At 37.8% G+C, this 16,100-nt stretch overlaps 1 protein-coding gene across 27 annotated transcripts in view; it reads left to right on the forward strand.

The window, feature by feature from the left end:
- The window catches only part of VPS13B (vacuolar protein sorting 13 homolog B), an 805,974-nt gene that overhangs the window by 247,360 nt on the left and 542,514 nt on the right, over positions 1 to 16,100 (forward strand). The gene's annotated exons all lie outside the window — the stretch shown is intronic.

Below are 16,100 nucleotides of genomic sequence, written 5' to 3' on the forward strand. Positions count from 1 at the left end.
GCAAATGAGGCACAGATGTATAGAACAGTCTTTTGGACTCTGTGGGAGAGGGCGAGGTTGGGATTATTTGGGAGAATGGCATTGAAACATGTATATTATCATATGTGAAACGAATCGCCAGTCCAGGTTCGATGCATGATGCAGGATGCTTGGAGCTGGTGCACTGGGATGACCCAGAGGGATGGTATGGGGAGGGACGAGGGAGAGGGGTTCAGGATGGGGAACACGTGTACACCTGTGGCAGATTCATGTCAATATATGGCAAAACCAAATACAATATTGTAAAGTAATCAGCCTCCAATTAAAATAAATAAATTTGTATTAAAAAAATAAACATGACTGCTCATCAGAAACATATCTGGAGCTCTGGAGAAAGAAAAGCAATACCTGAGTATTTGTAGAAGAATACATATGTTTTAAGGAGGAGAGATTTTCCGGGTAATTTCTAGTCCAGAAGAAAAGATTAAAGCAAGCCTGTTATATAGATGGTCAGATGTCATCAGAGTCAAGCAGCTGGAGAGTAGAAGAGGTAAAGGTGACTCTTCTTGTCTGGTGTTTTTATTATATAATTTAAGTAATCAGGTACGTATTTACTTGGTGGACAAAACTTGGGATCTAAAGTTGAAAAAACCCTTTTATTTCTTTTAAGGTTATAGTTCATGAGCAACACTTACAGGTAAGCAGTTAATTAAAAGGTGGTTTAAACATTGCCATAAAAGAAGGCGTAGAAAGGGAAACCGTTTACCCATGCCTGGAGGTTAGGAAAGCTTTCATGGAATCAGTCAAGTGCAAGATGAGACATTAATTATGAGCTGGAGGAGAAAGAAAATGGGTCAGTTTTGGGGAAACTGCAGTTAAGTTCTGTATCAGCTTGGAATGGAAGGGGGAGCATGATAAGAATTAATGTCTTTTGAGATCAGCAAGCTCCCTCGGGTTATGAAAAACCTCGGAATTCATTGTAAAGATTTTGGATTGAAGGCCATACGGAGCATTCGAAAATTTTTATCGTCATCTTTATGCTTTAGAAATCCACATAGTAGTATGGATGATGGTAAAAGACAGGAAGCAGGGACAGTAAGAGAATGTTGCAGTGAAAAAACTGATACTGTCAATAGAATCTCACAAATTGATGGGATTGTAATGTGTTGGAATCAGCAGGAGTTGATGGATCATTGAATATGATGGCCAAGGGAAAGGGTGTAGTAGGCCAGTATCCCGTGTCTGGTTTAAAAAGCTGGAGAGCTGGGTGCTAGGTACAATGCCTGTCCCTACAATGAGGTCCAAAGAAATGAGAATCAGGTTTGTTTTTGGGTGATAGAGACATTTGGTCTGCAGGGCGGGAGATGTAAGAGACCCGGGTTCAATCCTTGGGTCGGGAACATTGATCCCTGGGGTAGGAAATGGCAGCCTATTCCAGTATTCTTGTCTGGAGAATTCCATGGACAGAGGAACCTGGCAGACTACAGTCCTTGGAGTCGCAAAGAGTCTGACACTACTGAGCGAATAACACACACATACACACAGCCATTTGGTATTATAGTAATATTTTTCTGGTTCTTCTCATGCACCAGATATTTTGGTAAGCATTTTAAGTAGAACCGAAGCAGTCCATCTCTAGAACTCATACACTTACCCATTACACCAAGAGCAAAGAGTAGGGAAGAATGCAGATCCCTCAAAATTGATTAGTCAGCTCATTTCATTCTGCTTAATTTCATTTATTGGCTGTTACCTACATGCATGAAACTGCTAAAGGGTGGTATAAAAATGTATTAGATACCAGTCCCCATTGAATAATATACACCTATAACTAATTCTAGAAAACAAGCTTAACAGATACTGTAATTGATCGGGAGAAAACTACATCTATCTGAAAATAGATGGCAGAGATAAATTTGAATGGGAAGGAGGATTGGATGATACTAGGAAAGTTTTCTCAAATAAGGACAGATATTGAAACCTGGAATGATAGAAGATTACATATGAGTTGAAAATTGTTACTGTTTAAACATTGCAAATACTTTCAGTTCCTACATTGTTTTACTTTAAATGTTTGGTAATTATTATAAGTCGGCTTCCCCAGTGGCTCATGGATAAGGAATCTGCCTGCCAATGCAGGAGACGTGGGTTTGATCCTTGGGTCGGGAAGATTCCCTGGAAAAGGAAATGGCAACCCACTCTAGTATTCTTGCCTGGAAAAATCGTGGACAGAGGAGCCTGGCAGGCTACAGTCCATTGGGGTCACAAAAAGAGATGGGAACGACTTAGTGATGGAATGACAATTTTTATGAGTATAAATCCATATTTTTATAAAGTTTAAAAGTATATTTTTGTTAAAGTTTATTTAAAAGTGTACGTTATATATTTATGGTAATGGAGTTTTTCTTCTAAAGTGTTTCAGTATATTCAGATAACTATAATCAAAATTGTATTTAAAATTTTCAAATTTTACAGTGTGATTATACAATATGAAATATTTGTAATACTTGCTATTACTGCTTTTGTTTCCTAAGACACTTTTTAAAAATTAAATATTTGGATCATTAGATTGTATTTAGTTTATGTGGCCTTGCTTGAAGTTAATTATTAATATTAAGAAGAACTTGATTTTTAACTTTAGAAAAAGAAATAGCAGAAGTTAATAAAATTTTTAATTCTGTGCATTGTTAACAAGCCATAGCATAAGTAAGCCTTAGTCAGCCTGTGAAAGGGATGACTTAACACAACTGTTGATGCATTTGGAGTGAAACATCTTTATCAAGTTAATACAAGAAGCAGTCATGCCCTACTTGAATTACTCATTTATAATAGCTGAACAGCAGCCTGCATGTGGACTTTGAAATCCTGGGAAAATAAGATGCCTGCATATATCCAAATGTTGAAAGCCTTTACTCTCAGCAGCTGGAAAATGTTGAGCTCCATTGTCATCGACTAGGTTTTTGGTTTTCATGGAGATGTGATCAGTGTAATTACTGACCAGCTTTATTCATTACTTTTAATGATGATAGCCTCTGATGTCAGCCTCCGAAGTTTGTAACTTAAAAGATCGTGTTTAAGTACAGTGTATTTAAAATTTACAGAAATCTAACACATAGATGATTTTATTTTGCTCAAGCTTATCAAAATATACTGCAATTACTAAATATCTGAAATATTTTAGATGACATGATAGATATTACTTGTTTATTTTAAATGAATCCTGCAATGTTTTTGTCTCCATGATTCACAAAATATGCTCAACATATTGCTATTCTGGGTAAGTTTTATATATTCGATCCATTCATGTGCAGAATTTTTATATATATTTCCTAAAATGCAGGATATGGTTCTATTTTAAATCAGAATTACTTATAAACAAAACAACTAATTATTAGAACTTCTTATTTGTCATCGTTTTACTACCATCTGGTGTCTAGTTAGGAGAACAATTTTAGAAAACATGGAATGATAAAGGATAGGCCAAGACAAGATTGTTATATGAAGGAAGAAATGGATCTATAACTTTGAAGCTGTTACTTGCATTTTAACTGTGGAACCTTATCTTTGTATAAATCATGTGATATCACTTTGAATGTGTCTTAATCCATTACGTGATTGCAACACCAGGCACTGAATAGTTTTCTGTGGATTGTCCACTGTACAGAGACATCCCTTTAAAGAGGTCATCGTTCACGTCATAAACCAAGTGTATTTGCTAATTAATATTATTTTTATTATTTATTTCAGGATTTTCAGACAGAGGATAGTAAAATTATATTCTTACAAACTTAGCATGTTATGACACTATTGAACAGATGGAAGTAAAATTAAGGAAGGTAGCATGTGACTAGTTAATAAACTATAGATAATATTAATGTTGCCATGTTTAACCAGTTTCTTTTTTTAAGTTGGTCTGTTAAAAGTATTTCTCACCCTTAAAAAGTGTTTATATAAGATATCATCTCCATTGACTAACAATTGATGATCCTATATTTACAGGTATTATGCCAGTGAAATAATGAGAACATTTTACACATACTCATAGTAACTATCATTATATAGATATTAAAAAAAAATCAATCTGTAGTTAACATGAGCTAAGTAGTTTGCTTTGCCTTTTTTTTTTTTTTTTTTAATTCTTTAATTTTTGGCTGTGGTTATCGCTGCTGCAAGGTGGCTTTCTCTAGTTGTGGGGAGGAGGGCCTCCTCTCCGTTGTGGTTAGCAGGCTTCTCGTTGCGGTGTCTTCTCTTGTTGCGGAGCACAGGCTCTAGAGCTGCTTGGGCTTTAGTAGCTGCAGCCCACAGACTTAGCTGCTCCATAGCATGTGGGATCTTCCCAGGCCAGGGATCTGAAACCATGTCTCCTGCCTTGGCAGGCGGATTCTTAACCACTGGACCACCAGGGAGATCCTGCTTTGCTCTGTTTCAAGACATGCTTCTGTAACTGTATCCTACTTGTCTGGAAGTAGCACATGCTTCAAAGAAAAGTTTTATCTACAAAATTTGAGTTGTTTGTTTTTCTGAATCTTTGAATCTTCTTTTTAAACATATCTTGATATCTTTCTCTATGGCTGTTTTTTATTTAAACCCCTTTTAACAAACCTGTATTTGTGTGCATATGTGTGTTTAGCCAAAGGTGAGCAGTTACTTGTTTTTTGTGTGTGTGTGTATGTTGTTTGCTTTTGGCCACAACACACAGCATGTGGGATCTTAGTTCCCTGACTAGAGATCAAACCTGCACTCCCTGCATTGGAAGTGCAGAGTCTTAATCATTGGACCACCAGGAAAGTCCCAAGAGGGAGCAGTTTTGCAGCACTGCCCCCAGCACGGTATCAGTTCATATACTGTTGTTTGTTTCCTATGCCCTTCTCTTATTTCCAGTTCTGAAGTAGTTCCTGGGCTTTATCTTTGGTTATACCTACGTGAATAACACATGCAGCATTAATTTGTTCTTTGATAAATAGTAGCTTGCTTATTCAAAATAATTTTATGTCAACATTTGAAAAATAACTTGTCAATTTAGAAAAAAAAAAACTTCTAAGCAAAGTGTTGGTTGTAGGTAAATACTGAAATAGTATGCAACTGGAGCATGGTAAGGTTGCTGTGTGGGTTGTCTTCTGTATTCTAAAAAACAAAACAAAAACACTCCTTGAAATCTGTTTGGATCTTTCTTAACCCAATGAATTGTAGCTTAAATTTGTTGTTGTACCCCCTGATCGGTCTGTGACCAACTGTAATATTTGTTTGGTTAAGAGTACAGTATAGGTTTCCAGATCATTATTGGTTTGTTTCTACCATTCTTGGTGTTAATGATGAAAGGGCTTTTATTGGGAAATACGATGGGGTCTTTTTTTTCTGTGTTCGCTTACTTATATTTCTTTTACTTTACTTAACCTATTCAAGAGAGCTTGCCTGTGTTATTCTAGAGCTGGGTTCCAGTCTCAGCTGTGTCTTTATTGGGTGTTTATCGCTTATACAGGACCTTCTAGATTTTTTGCTACACTAAGACTGCTATCCAGTCATCATCAGGAAGTTTCAAGATAATGAATTTTCTGTCTATTACTAGACTCATTTGGCCATTGCTTTATTCTCTACAGCTAGGTTACTAGGGCAATCTCTAGTAATCTGTAGTAATCTGTAGGACTTCAGATTAGCATATCAATATTGATATGCAGAAAGAAATAGAGGAAAACAACAGAATGGGAAAGACTAGAGATCTCTTCAAGACAATCAGAGATACCAAATGGGCTCGATAAAGGACAGAAATGGTATGGACCTAACAGAAGCAGAAGATATTAAGAAGAGATGGCAAGAATACACAGAAGAACTGTACAAAAAAGATCTTCACGACCCAGATAATCACGATGGTGTGATCACTGACCTAGAGCCAGACATCCTGGAATGTGAAGTCAAGTGGGCCTTAGAAAGCATCACTATGAACAAAGCTAGTGGAGGTGATGGAATTCCAGTTGAGCTATTTCAAATCCTGAAAGATGACGCTGTGAAAGTGCTGCACTCAATATGCCAGCAAATTTGGAAAACTCAGCAGTGGCCACAGGACTGGAAAAGGTCAGTTTTCATTCCAATCCCAAAGAAAGGCAATGCCAAAGAATGCTCAAACTACCGCACAATTGCACTCATCTCACACCTGACCTGCCTCCCGAGAAATGTGTATGCAGGCCAGGAAGCAACAGTTAGAACTGGACATGGAACAACAGACTGGTTCCAAATAGGAAAAGGAGTCTGTCAAGGCTGTATATTGTCACCCTGCTTATTTAACTTCTATGCAGAGTACATCATGAGAAACGCTGGACTGGAAGAAACACCAGCTGGAATCAAGATTGCCGGGAGAAATATCAATAACCTCAGATATGCAGATGACACCACCCTTATGGCAGAAAGTGAAGAGGAACTAAAAAGCCTCTTGATGAACGTGAAAGTGGAGAGTGAAAAAGTTGGCTTAAAGCTCAGCATTCAGAAAATGAAGATCATGGCATCCGGTCCCATCACTTCATGGGAAATAGATGGGGAAATGGTGGAAACAGTGTCAGACTTTATTTTTCTGGGCTCCAAAATCACTGCAGATGGTGACTGCAGCCATGAAATTAAAAGACGCTTATCTTGGAAGGAAAGTTATGACCAACCTAGATAGCCTATTCAAAAGCAGAGACATTACTTTGCCAACAAAGTTTCATCTAGTCAAGGCTGTGGTTTTTCCTTTCATCATGTATGGACTGTGAAGAAGGCTGAGCGCCGAAGAATTGATGCTTTTGAACTGTGGTGTTGGAGAAAACTCTTGAGAGTCCCTTAGACTGCAAGGAGATCTGACCAGTCCATCCTAAAGGAGATCAATCCTGGGATTTCTTTGGAGGGAATGATGCTAAAGCTGAAACTCAAGTACTTTGGCCACCTCATGTGAAGAGTTGACTCATTGGAAAAGACTCTGATGCTGGGAGGGATTGGGGGCAAGAGGAGAAGGGGACGACAGAGGATGAGATGGCTGGATGGCATCACTGACTCGATGGACGTGAGTCTGAGTGAACTCCGGGTGTTGTTATGGACAGGGAGGCCTGGCGTGCTGGGATTCATGGGGTCGCAAGGAGTCGGACATGACTGAGCGACTGAACTGAACTGATTGATATTTTAATGCTGAATACCAGTAAAATATGGTAATTAACATTATGAAAAGGTCTTACTTTGTTGTTTGAAACCAGTTGAGAAAGAGAAGACCTAAAGCATCATTATTTTGCAAAATCGATGCTAGAGACAGTGGGCCCATATTTCTGACAAGGTGCAGACTACCCCATAACTCATACTGTGTTTTAACTTTATAACTACATGTTTTTTTCTATAGTGATGCCACCATTGAAGGAATTGAGGTGGCATTAAGAAAAATCTGTTTCAAGTATTTTAAAGGCCAGTGCATTCCAGGATCAGGAATCCAAAAGCGAAATTCCAGTAGTAGAAGGATTTCGAAGCAGCTGCAGAATTCTGCGCGTAGCTCCACATTCCATGGAGCTTTAGAGTGCTTGTTTCTTGTTTGCGACCACTTTAGTGCTGAGTGTGCCTCAGTGCCTGAAAAGAAATTTATACAACAGATGTCTCACTAAGGAGAGCTGCTTTTCCATTTACACTCAAATCTACTTATTTGTGGTCTATCTGTAATTTTCTACAACTTCTGAATAAATTTTAATGTTTCCATGGTCCTAATTTATTAGAGTAATTTATGACAGCATAATGATAGATAGTATAGTAGTTAAAAGCATGGGCTTTGAAATCAGACTGATTCCTGATCCTGTTGCATACCATCTCTGTGATCGTGAGCAAGTTTTTGAATTCTTCAGTAACTTTGTTTTCTCATTGGTAATACGGAGATAATAATAGTGTTGGTGTTGCAGGGTTGTCACAAGATTAAGTGATTTCAGGTGGGGAAACTATTTTAGAGTAAGATTTGTCACATACAAACTTCAGTGGTTATCATTGTCATGGTAAAAGTTTGTGACTAGAATTCCCCAAACAGAAATAAACTAGTATTTATTTTCTAGTTAATCAGAAATTACTTGCCTGTGAAAAGATATTTAGGTATAAGAAGGAAAATTTTAATTAAGTTCAATTTTTTTTTTCGTAAAATAAAACTTTGTATCCCGTGTGTAAAATGAATTAATATTATGTGTCTAGCATTAGATAATTGTAATCATTTCTGTAAAGGAAACTCTTAAATTTATGCTGCTCCGTACTGTTTGGAGTACCAACATTTTCCCTGATCAGCAGATGAATTTTTGGTTATCTGTGAAACATTTTCTCTTGAATAATTTACAAGCATATTATACTCAGCCCTTCCAATTCACTTTAAATTCACTGTTTTACTCCAACCCTGCACCGTAACCAGTGAATGGTAGTATTACCAGTCCAGTCAGAAACCTAGTAATTGCCCTAAACTTTTCCCTTCCTTCATTTCCGATGTTTCCTGTTTGGGCAATAATCAGTTTTTCAAGACTTTTCTATAAAACTTTTCTGTAAGACAGATCTGATCCTTTCCCTTCTTTTTAAAATACCCCTTCAGTGACTTTCTCATATCTTTCTGGTAAAGGACAGACTTCTTAGCCAAATATACAGATTTGTTCTTAGGTAATGTTTTCACTACACTGTGTGGAACTATTTTGAATTCCATGAACATGCGGTTCTCCCTTACCATCTTCATTTGTGCGTAGTTTTCAGGGCATAGGAAACACCCTGGTTTGCTGCTGTCCACTCTCCAGTTAAAGCATTACTACAATTAAAAATTCATTCCCAGGTTTACCTTCCAAGACAAGTTAGGTGCCCTTTCATGTTTGCTTTCCCCCACCCCCACATTCTGTAACCCCTTAGGAAATTTTGTTAAACCATTTATCAAAAATTATGATGATTAATTTTTGTCGGCATTTTCCATTGAATTATAATAGCTCAAATACAAGGACTGTTTCTTTATATCTGTGAATGCTTAATGTTTGGTTTTAGGCAAATGGTCAGTGGTTAATAAAAGTTTGTTGAATTAATAAATGAATTTGAATGAGAACCAAGTCCTTGGTAACATTTGCATGGTAAACTCATCTTTAATGGAAGATAATGAGATTAATTCCTGGTAATTATTCTCAGGAGGCAAAAATGGACTGAACCCAACGCTTCTGCCCCTTTGAAATCAGTCATTCTGTTAGTTTGTCTTATTTATTTACCACTTTGGCTATAACTATTTGGTGTTACCATTTTTCTTGTTAATACTAGTCACTCTGTCAAAAAGTACCTTTCATCTACTTATAATTCATAACTTTTAATTAATGTTGTTTATTTTTGTTTTATTAGATGACCAGAAGTACACATTTCCCCCATAGTTTACATATTTATTATCATAAATGTGAAGTGGATTCATTGAGCTATTTAAGGGAGTCTGACAAATTGATTAGGAGGACTCGCCCTTGGAGGGCATGAAACATGGATCTGTTATTCACAGGACAAGAAGTGAGAGAAATGTGTGGCCAGGGTAAATTTATGTCAGTTAGGGAGTTTTTCCTGAGAGTGGATAAGAGGCTTAGAATCTGCACACACGGAGGTCAGTACTATGCGGATAGGAGGTAAAAGTGATATCTCGAGTGCCAGAAAGGCCAACATGTTAGGGGTTTATATGTCTTTAATTATTATGTAGGGGTATCTGGCTTTTAAGTGCAAGGAGAATGCTGTTTGAAGGAGACTGGTTGTGAGTAGCAGTGAATTCCCATTAGAAGTTATAAAGCGTATAAACAGTGGAACACCTGGACTCTGAAAGTGGGATACCATTTATGTTTATTGTACTGATACTACTAGGTACAAAAGTATATATTTTTGAGTATGAATATGAATAACCTAGTTCAACCTGCCCTTAACGAAAAGCTAGAGACTAATGTTGATACCGGTTTAGTGAACAAATCTGAGTGGTTTTCTGTGCCCTTGGTGGAACAAATTAAACTTTCACTGGTTGAGTGGTTATACCCACACGGTGTAGTGTGGGAGGATTATCAGCTAGTTTGTCTTATTGGCTTTTTGGCAGCAGAAAACTGTTAAACTGAGTTTTCCCATGGAAGAGTTATCTTTCTTGAAATCCCACAACTTTTACTAAAAAAATTTATGAAGTGGGATGACAGTAAATTACTGAAGAATCATCAAAGCAAGTATGTTATTAATTGACAATTTATTGACTTCATCCCCTGAGCCAGTTTAAAGAAAAGGGAGGGTGGGTTAGATTTCAAGCTACACTTTGAATGCTGTGTGAGGTCTGTCTGAGATATTTTGGTTAGGCTGTGATTAATTAACTCAATTAAACAAGTACATGAGTCAAAGTACACTCTCTCATGCATCTGTCAAGTTGGTAATAATGGGTTCAGTACTGATAAAATTGTGAATCTAAATCTGATTAGCACTGAAAGGCACACAAAAATTCACCTGTCACTAATCTTCTGTGATAAAAAATGGCAATAATTTAGGGTTTCATGTATGTTTTCAGTATCTTTATATAGGTATACACATACATATATATGTATCCTTATGTGTGTGTGTCTGTATAGATGTTTATAGACAGTAAAGAATCTGACTGTAATACAGGAGACCCAGTTTTGATCCCTGGGTCGGGAAGATCCCCTGGAGAAGGGAGTGGCTACCCATTCCAGTATCTTGCCTGGAGAATCCCATGGAAAGAGGAACCTGGCTGGCTATAGTCTATGGGGTTGCGAAGAGTTGGACATGACTGAATGACTTTCACATATGCTTATTTAACTTCAGAGATAATGAGATTAAGCTCTAAACTTCCTTTTAAATTGTGTTTTAAAATATTAACTTTCAGTTAGTTGTGTTCTTTTAAAAACTGTTACAGATTACTGTCCTTGGGCTTTGTAGCTTATGTAGTTAATATAATTTTACTGACAGGTGTAAAAGCAAAGAGGTTTGAGACCTCCCTTCTTATTGTAAATACTCCTTAAGAAAGAGGTGCTTTCAGTATCATTCTTTTAAAATATAAATGTTTTCCTTATCATTAAAAAAAAAGCTGCTTTCAGTTTGTGAACAGGAAACTGTAATTCCCTAACTAGAACTTTGTCTTTTTCTTCTTTGAAAAAAATCTCTGAATTTTGAGATAGGTAGTTCCTTTTGTTCTGTTCCCTAAATATAATTTAGTTTTTTTTTTAATTCTGAAAAATCTGTGTGCTATCTCAATTATTATTGGTTTTGTGATTTTTCATATTTTAATATCTATGAAATTAGGAGTCCTTGTATAGTTAATGATATCTTACAGTTGCTCATAGCCTGAGTTGAGGTCAAAGGCTGTCAGAGAAATTATCTGCTTGCTTCTGCTGCCCGTATAGGGGCACTGCAACTTGAACTACAAGTTAAATATCTGCTTGTGAAATTTCTGGACTTTCTTGATAATGTGAGTCCATACTGCAAATCTGTGTGAATATCAGTTCATGATTCAAATTCCCTAAGGTTTGTATTTGTCTGAGATCTCTTTGAATATTGTCCCAGATCTGGCAGTTTACCAGTGCTGTACCTCGCAAGATTATTTAGTGAGCACCCTTGATGTGAAATTTAGTAAAAGGTCTAGAGAAGCTGGGCCATTCAATTATTATTTAACCAGTGGCATCCCATTCTTATTTTTGAGGTAAGAGATATTGGAGGATTTGTTTACTATTAATAAAGATTTGCAATAGGGCAAAAATTATTGAACTTATTCTTTTAAAGTTTTGTCCTGAATTTAGGTGTATGCACCAAAGTCATCTCTCTAAAGTCCATAACTAGTAGAGGATGTCTGTTTCCTGTAGATTAATATGTGTTTCCAAACAACTATTTGTACTTTGGTTAGAAAAGTATGGGATCCTTGGAAAACCTTATTTCACAGTTAACGTTTTAAACCTTGACTTTAAAAAAAAAATTCAAATAGTAAGCCAGTTCCATTGTATGCTTTCTTTAATTTACTACCTGTGCAAACTGAGCATTTTTTTTGTGAATTTTTATATTGGATGGGAGTAATATTTACACCTCTATACTCAATAAAAATTTATTGTGAGTAGAAAGCATTTATACAGTGGTTGATTGATTCTTCAGTTCATGATATACTGTATTGAATAGGAATAATGTGGAATTACCATTCTATGAATAGATAGTCTTTGAACACAACATACTGGGAAATATGGTAAATGAAAGAGGGAGACTGATAAACACATCCCACTGATAAAATATAGGTTCGTCTAGTCAAGGCTATGGTTTTTCCTGTGGTCATGTATGTATTTGAGAGTTGGACTGTGAAGAAGGCTGAGCGCCGAAGAATTGATGCTTTTGAACTGTGGTGTTGGAGAAGACTCTTGAAAGTCCCTTGGACTGCAAGGAGATCCAACCAGTCCATTCTGAAGGAGATCAGGCCTGGGATTTCTTTGGAGGGAATGATGCTAAAGCTGAAACTCCAGTACTTTGGCCACCTCATGCGAAGAGTTGACTCATTGGAAAAGACTCTGATGCTGGGAGGGACTGGGGGCAAGAGGAGAAGGGGACAACAGAGGATGAGGTGGCTGCATGGCATCACTGACTTGATGGATGTGACTCTGGGTGAACTCCGGGACTTGGTGATGGACAGGGAGGCCTGGCGTGCTGTGATTCATGGGGTCGCAAAGAGCCGGACACGACTGAGCGACTGATCTGATCTGATCAGATATGGTGCTTTTATTGAGCTATTCTTGTCCTACCCAGATCTTATTTTAGAACAGAGAAAATAGTAAACATATTTAAATGTTAAATAAGGTACTTTAGTTCAATACAAGAAAATATTCTGCCATTGAGAATAACTTGTGTGAAAGTCTTCATGACTAGAGGTGAATCTTATAATTAAGGTGGTTTCAATTGTAGTATTTTTAGGCCAAGGATATGGCACAGTTAGTACCGTTGTTAGGGGCACAATGATAGTAGTGGTTCTTAGCACCGAAATCTCATGCTTCTTTTGATAGCATGTATTTTCTGATGCCTCTTTACTGTGTTGATATAAAATTCATAGTTAAGGTATATTTTTAAGCTGATAACTTATGGAGAAATCAATATAATGCCATAGTTGTAGGAATGGGAAAATGAAAGGAAAGTAATTTCTTCAGTATTTAGAGTGTAACTAGACTAGAAGGCACAAATTGCTCGGGTTAAGACACTTAGCCTGCCACATGCGTTACATCAGCACAGTTATACACTTTGCTTGCCTGTATATTGATAAATTGCTAGTAGTCCAGTGGGATAGCCATGGGTGAAGTGATTTTTCTGAAATGGCAAACACTTCTTGGTCAAATTCTCAATGATTCATAATTTTTCTTCTGTATTCCTGATAGTTAAATTACTGGACCTTTCAGATTCATTAAAGTAGGTGTGAAAGCTCCTGTATGTTTAAATGTAAAAGACATTCTAGGTTCAAATAATTATGACTAGATTTTTTCACTCACATGACTGTCAGGATACTTTAAAATTGTTATGGAATGTGAGATCATTCTTTGTTGTACAAGAGACTGTTTTGAGTGTTCAACAACTTTGATGTCTTGGTTGATGCCAAATGTCAGGTGGTATCTCCTAATCATTGTGACAGCTGGAAACAATAATTTCCAAAAATGCCCCTAGAGGATGTTTATTGTTGTTCAGTTACTGAAAGTGAAGTCACTCAGTCGTGTCTGACTCTTTGCAACCCCACGGACGGTAGCCTATCAGGCTCCGTCGTCCATGGGATTTTCCAGGCAAGAATACTGGAGTGGGCTGCCATTTCTTCCTCCAGCGGACCTTCCCAACCCAGGGATCGAACCCAGGTCTTCTGCATTGCAGATGCTTTACCTCTGAGTTACTAGGTGTATCCAACTCTTTGTGACCCTGTGTGCTGTAGCATGCCAGGCCACCATGTCCTTTACCATCTCTGGGCATTTCCCCAAGTTCATGTCCATTGAATCCATGATGCCATCCAACCATCTTATCCTCTGTCACCCTCTTCTCCTTCTGCCTTCAATCTTTCTCAGCATCAGGGTCTTTTCCAATGATTGGGCTGTTAGCATCAGGTGGCCGAAGTATAAGAGCTTCAGCTATCAGTCCTTCCAATAAATCTTCAGGGTTTATTTCTTTTAAGATTGACTGATTAGATCTCCTTTCTGTCCAAGGGACTCCCTTCCAGCACCACAGTTCAGAAGCATCAGTTCTTTGGCACTCTGCCTTCTTTATGGTCCAACTCTCACATCCATACATGACTACTAGAAAAACTATAGCTTTGACTAGACAGACCTTTGTTGGTAAAGTGATGTCTTTGCTTTTTAAGACACTGTCTGGGTTTGTCATAGCTTCCCTGCCAAGAAGCAAGCATCTTTAAATTTCATGACTGCAGTCACCTTCTGCAGTGATTTTAGAACCCTAAAGGAAGAAATCTGTCACAACTTCCATCTTTTCCCCTTTTGTTTCCCTTGAAGTGGTGGGACTGGATGCTTTGATCTTAGTTTTTTTATTTTTTATTTTTTTGAGTTTTTAGCCGGCTTTTCCACAACCCTCATAATGAATCTACTGAATATAGAACAAAGATCATGGGTTACAGGTGGAAGTCACAGCCTTGGATTTCATTCTAAATCCTTCTTCTTTGGACTTTGTTTTTTGGGCCAGTTAGTTAACCTCTTATAGTCTCAGATCCCTTTCTAAAATACTGGGAAGATAATATCTTATGGAGTTATTAAGTGGATAAAACAATATATTTTAGGTACCTGACCTGTGCTTCATGTGGGATGGGACTGTTTCTGTCTGACTTAGCACGTTACTTTCCAATACTAGTCAGTCAATTCAGTCACTCTGTCGTGTCCAACTCCTTGCGACCCCATGGACTGCAGCACACTAGGCTTCCCTGTCCATCACCAACTCCCGGAGCCTGCTCAAACTCATGTCCATTGCATTGGTCATGCCATCCAGCATTCTCATCCTCTGTCGTCCCCTTCTCTTCCCGCCTTATATCGTTCCCAGCCTCAGGGTCTTTTCCAATGAGTCGGTTTTTCACATCAGTTGGCCAAAATATTGGAATAATGCCAATACTAGGAGGCATTTAATAAATATTTGCTTACTCTTATTATTTAACTCTTATATGTCACACTGTATTCCAGTATTAAAAACATGTGAGGGAGGGGTGGCTTATAATAGACCCTAGGGCTATCATGGAAAAAGCAAGAGAGTTCCAGAAAAACATCTATTTCTGCTTTATTGACTATGCCAAAGCCTTTTGACTGTGTGGATCACAATAAACTGTGGAAAATTCTGAAAGAGATGGGAATACCAGACCACCTGACCTGCCTCCTGAGAAATCTGTATGCAGGTCAGGAAGCAGCAGTTAGAACTGGACATGGAACAACAGACTGGTTCCAAATAGGAAAAGGAGTATGTCAAGGCTGTATATTGTCACCCTGCTTATTTAACTTCTATGCAGAGTACATCATGAGAAACGCTGGGCTGGAGGAAGCACAAGCTGGAATCAAGATTGCCGGGAGAAATATCAATAACCTCAGATATGCAGATGACACCACCTTTATGGCAGAAAGTGAAGAGGAACTCAAAAGCCTCTTGATGAAAGTGAAAGTGGAGAGTGAAAAAGTTGGCTTAAAGCTCAACATTCAGAAAACGAAGAACATGGCATCTGGTCCCATCACTTCATGGGAAATAGATGGGGAAACGGTGGAAACAGTGTCAGACTTTATTTTTTTGGGCTCCAAAATCACTGCAGATGGTGACTGCAGCCATGAAATTAAAAGACTCTTACCTTGGAAGGAAAGTCATGACCAACATAGAGAGCATTTTCAAAAGCAGAGACATTCCTTTGCCAACAAAGGTTCGTCTAGTCAAGGCTATGGTTTTTCATGTTGTCATGTATGGATGTGAGACTTGGACTGTGAAGAAAGCTGAGCACTGAAGAATTGATGCTTTTGAACTGTGATGTTGGAGAAGACTCTTGAGAGTCCCTTGGACTGCAAGGAGATCCAACCCATCTATTCTGAAGGAGATCAGCCCTGGTTGTTCTTTGGAAGGAATGATGCTAAAGCTGAAACTCCAGTACTTTGGCCACCTCATGCGAAGGGTTGACT

Source organism: Bos grunniens, chromosome 14 (assembly GCF_055505025.1).
Source record: "Bos grunniens cultivar Pamir isolate PY7600 chromosome 14, Bosgru_T2T1.0, whole genome shotgun sequence".
In the NCBI taxonomy this organism is placed as follows: Eukaryota; Metazoa; Chordata; class Mammalia; order Artiodactyla; family Bovidae; genus Bos; species Bos grunniens.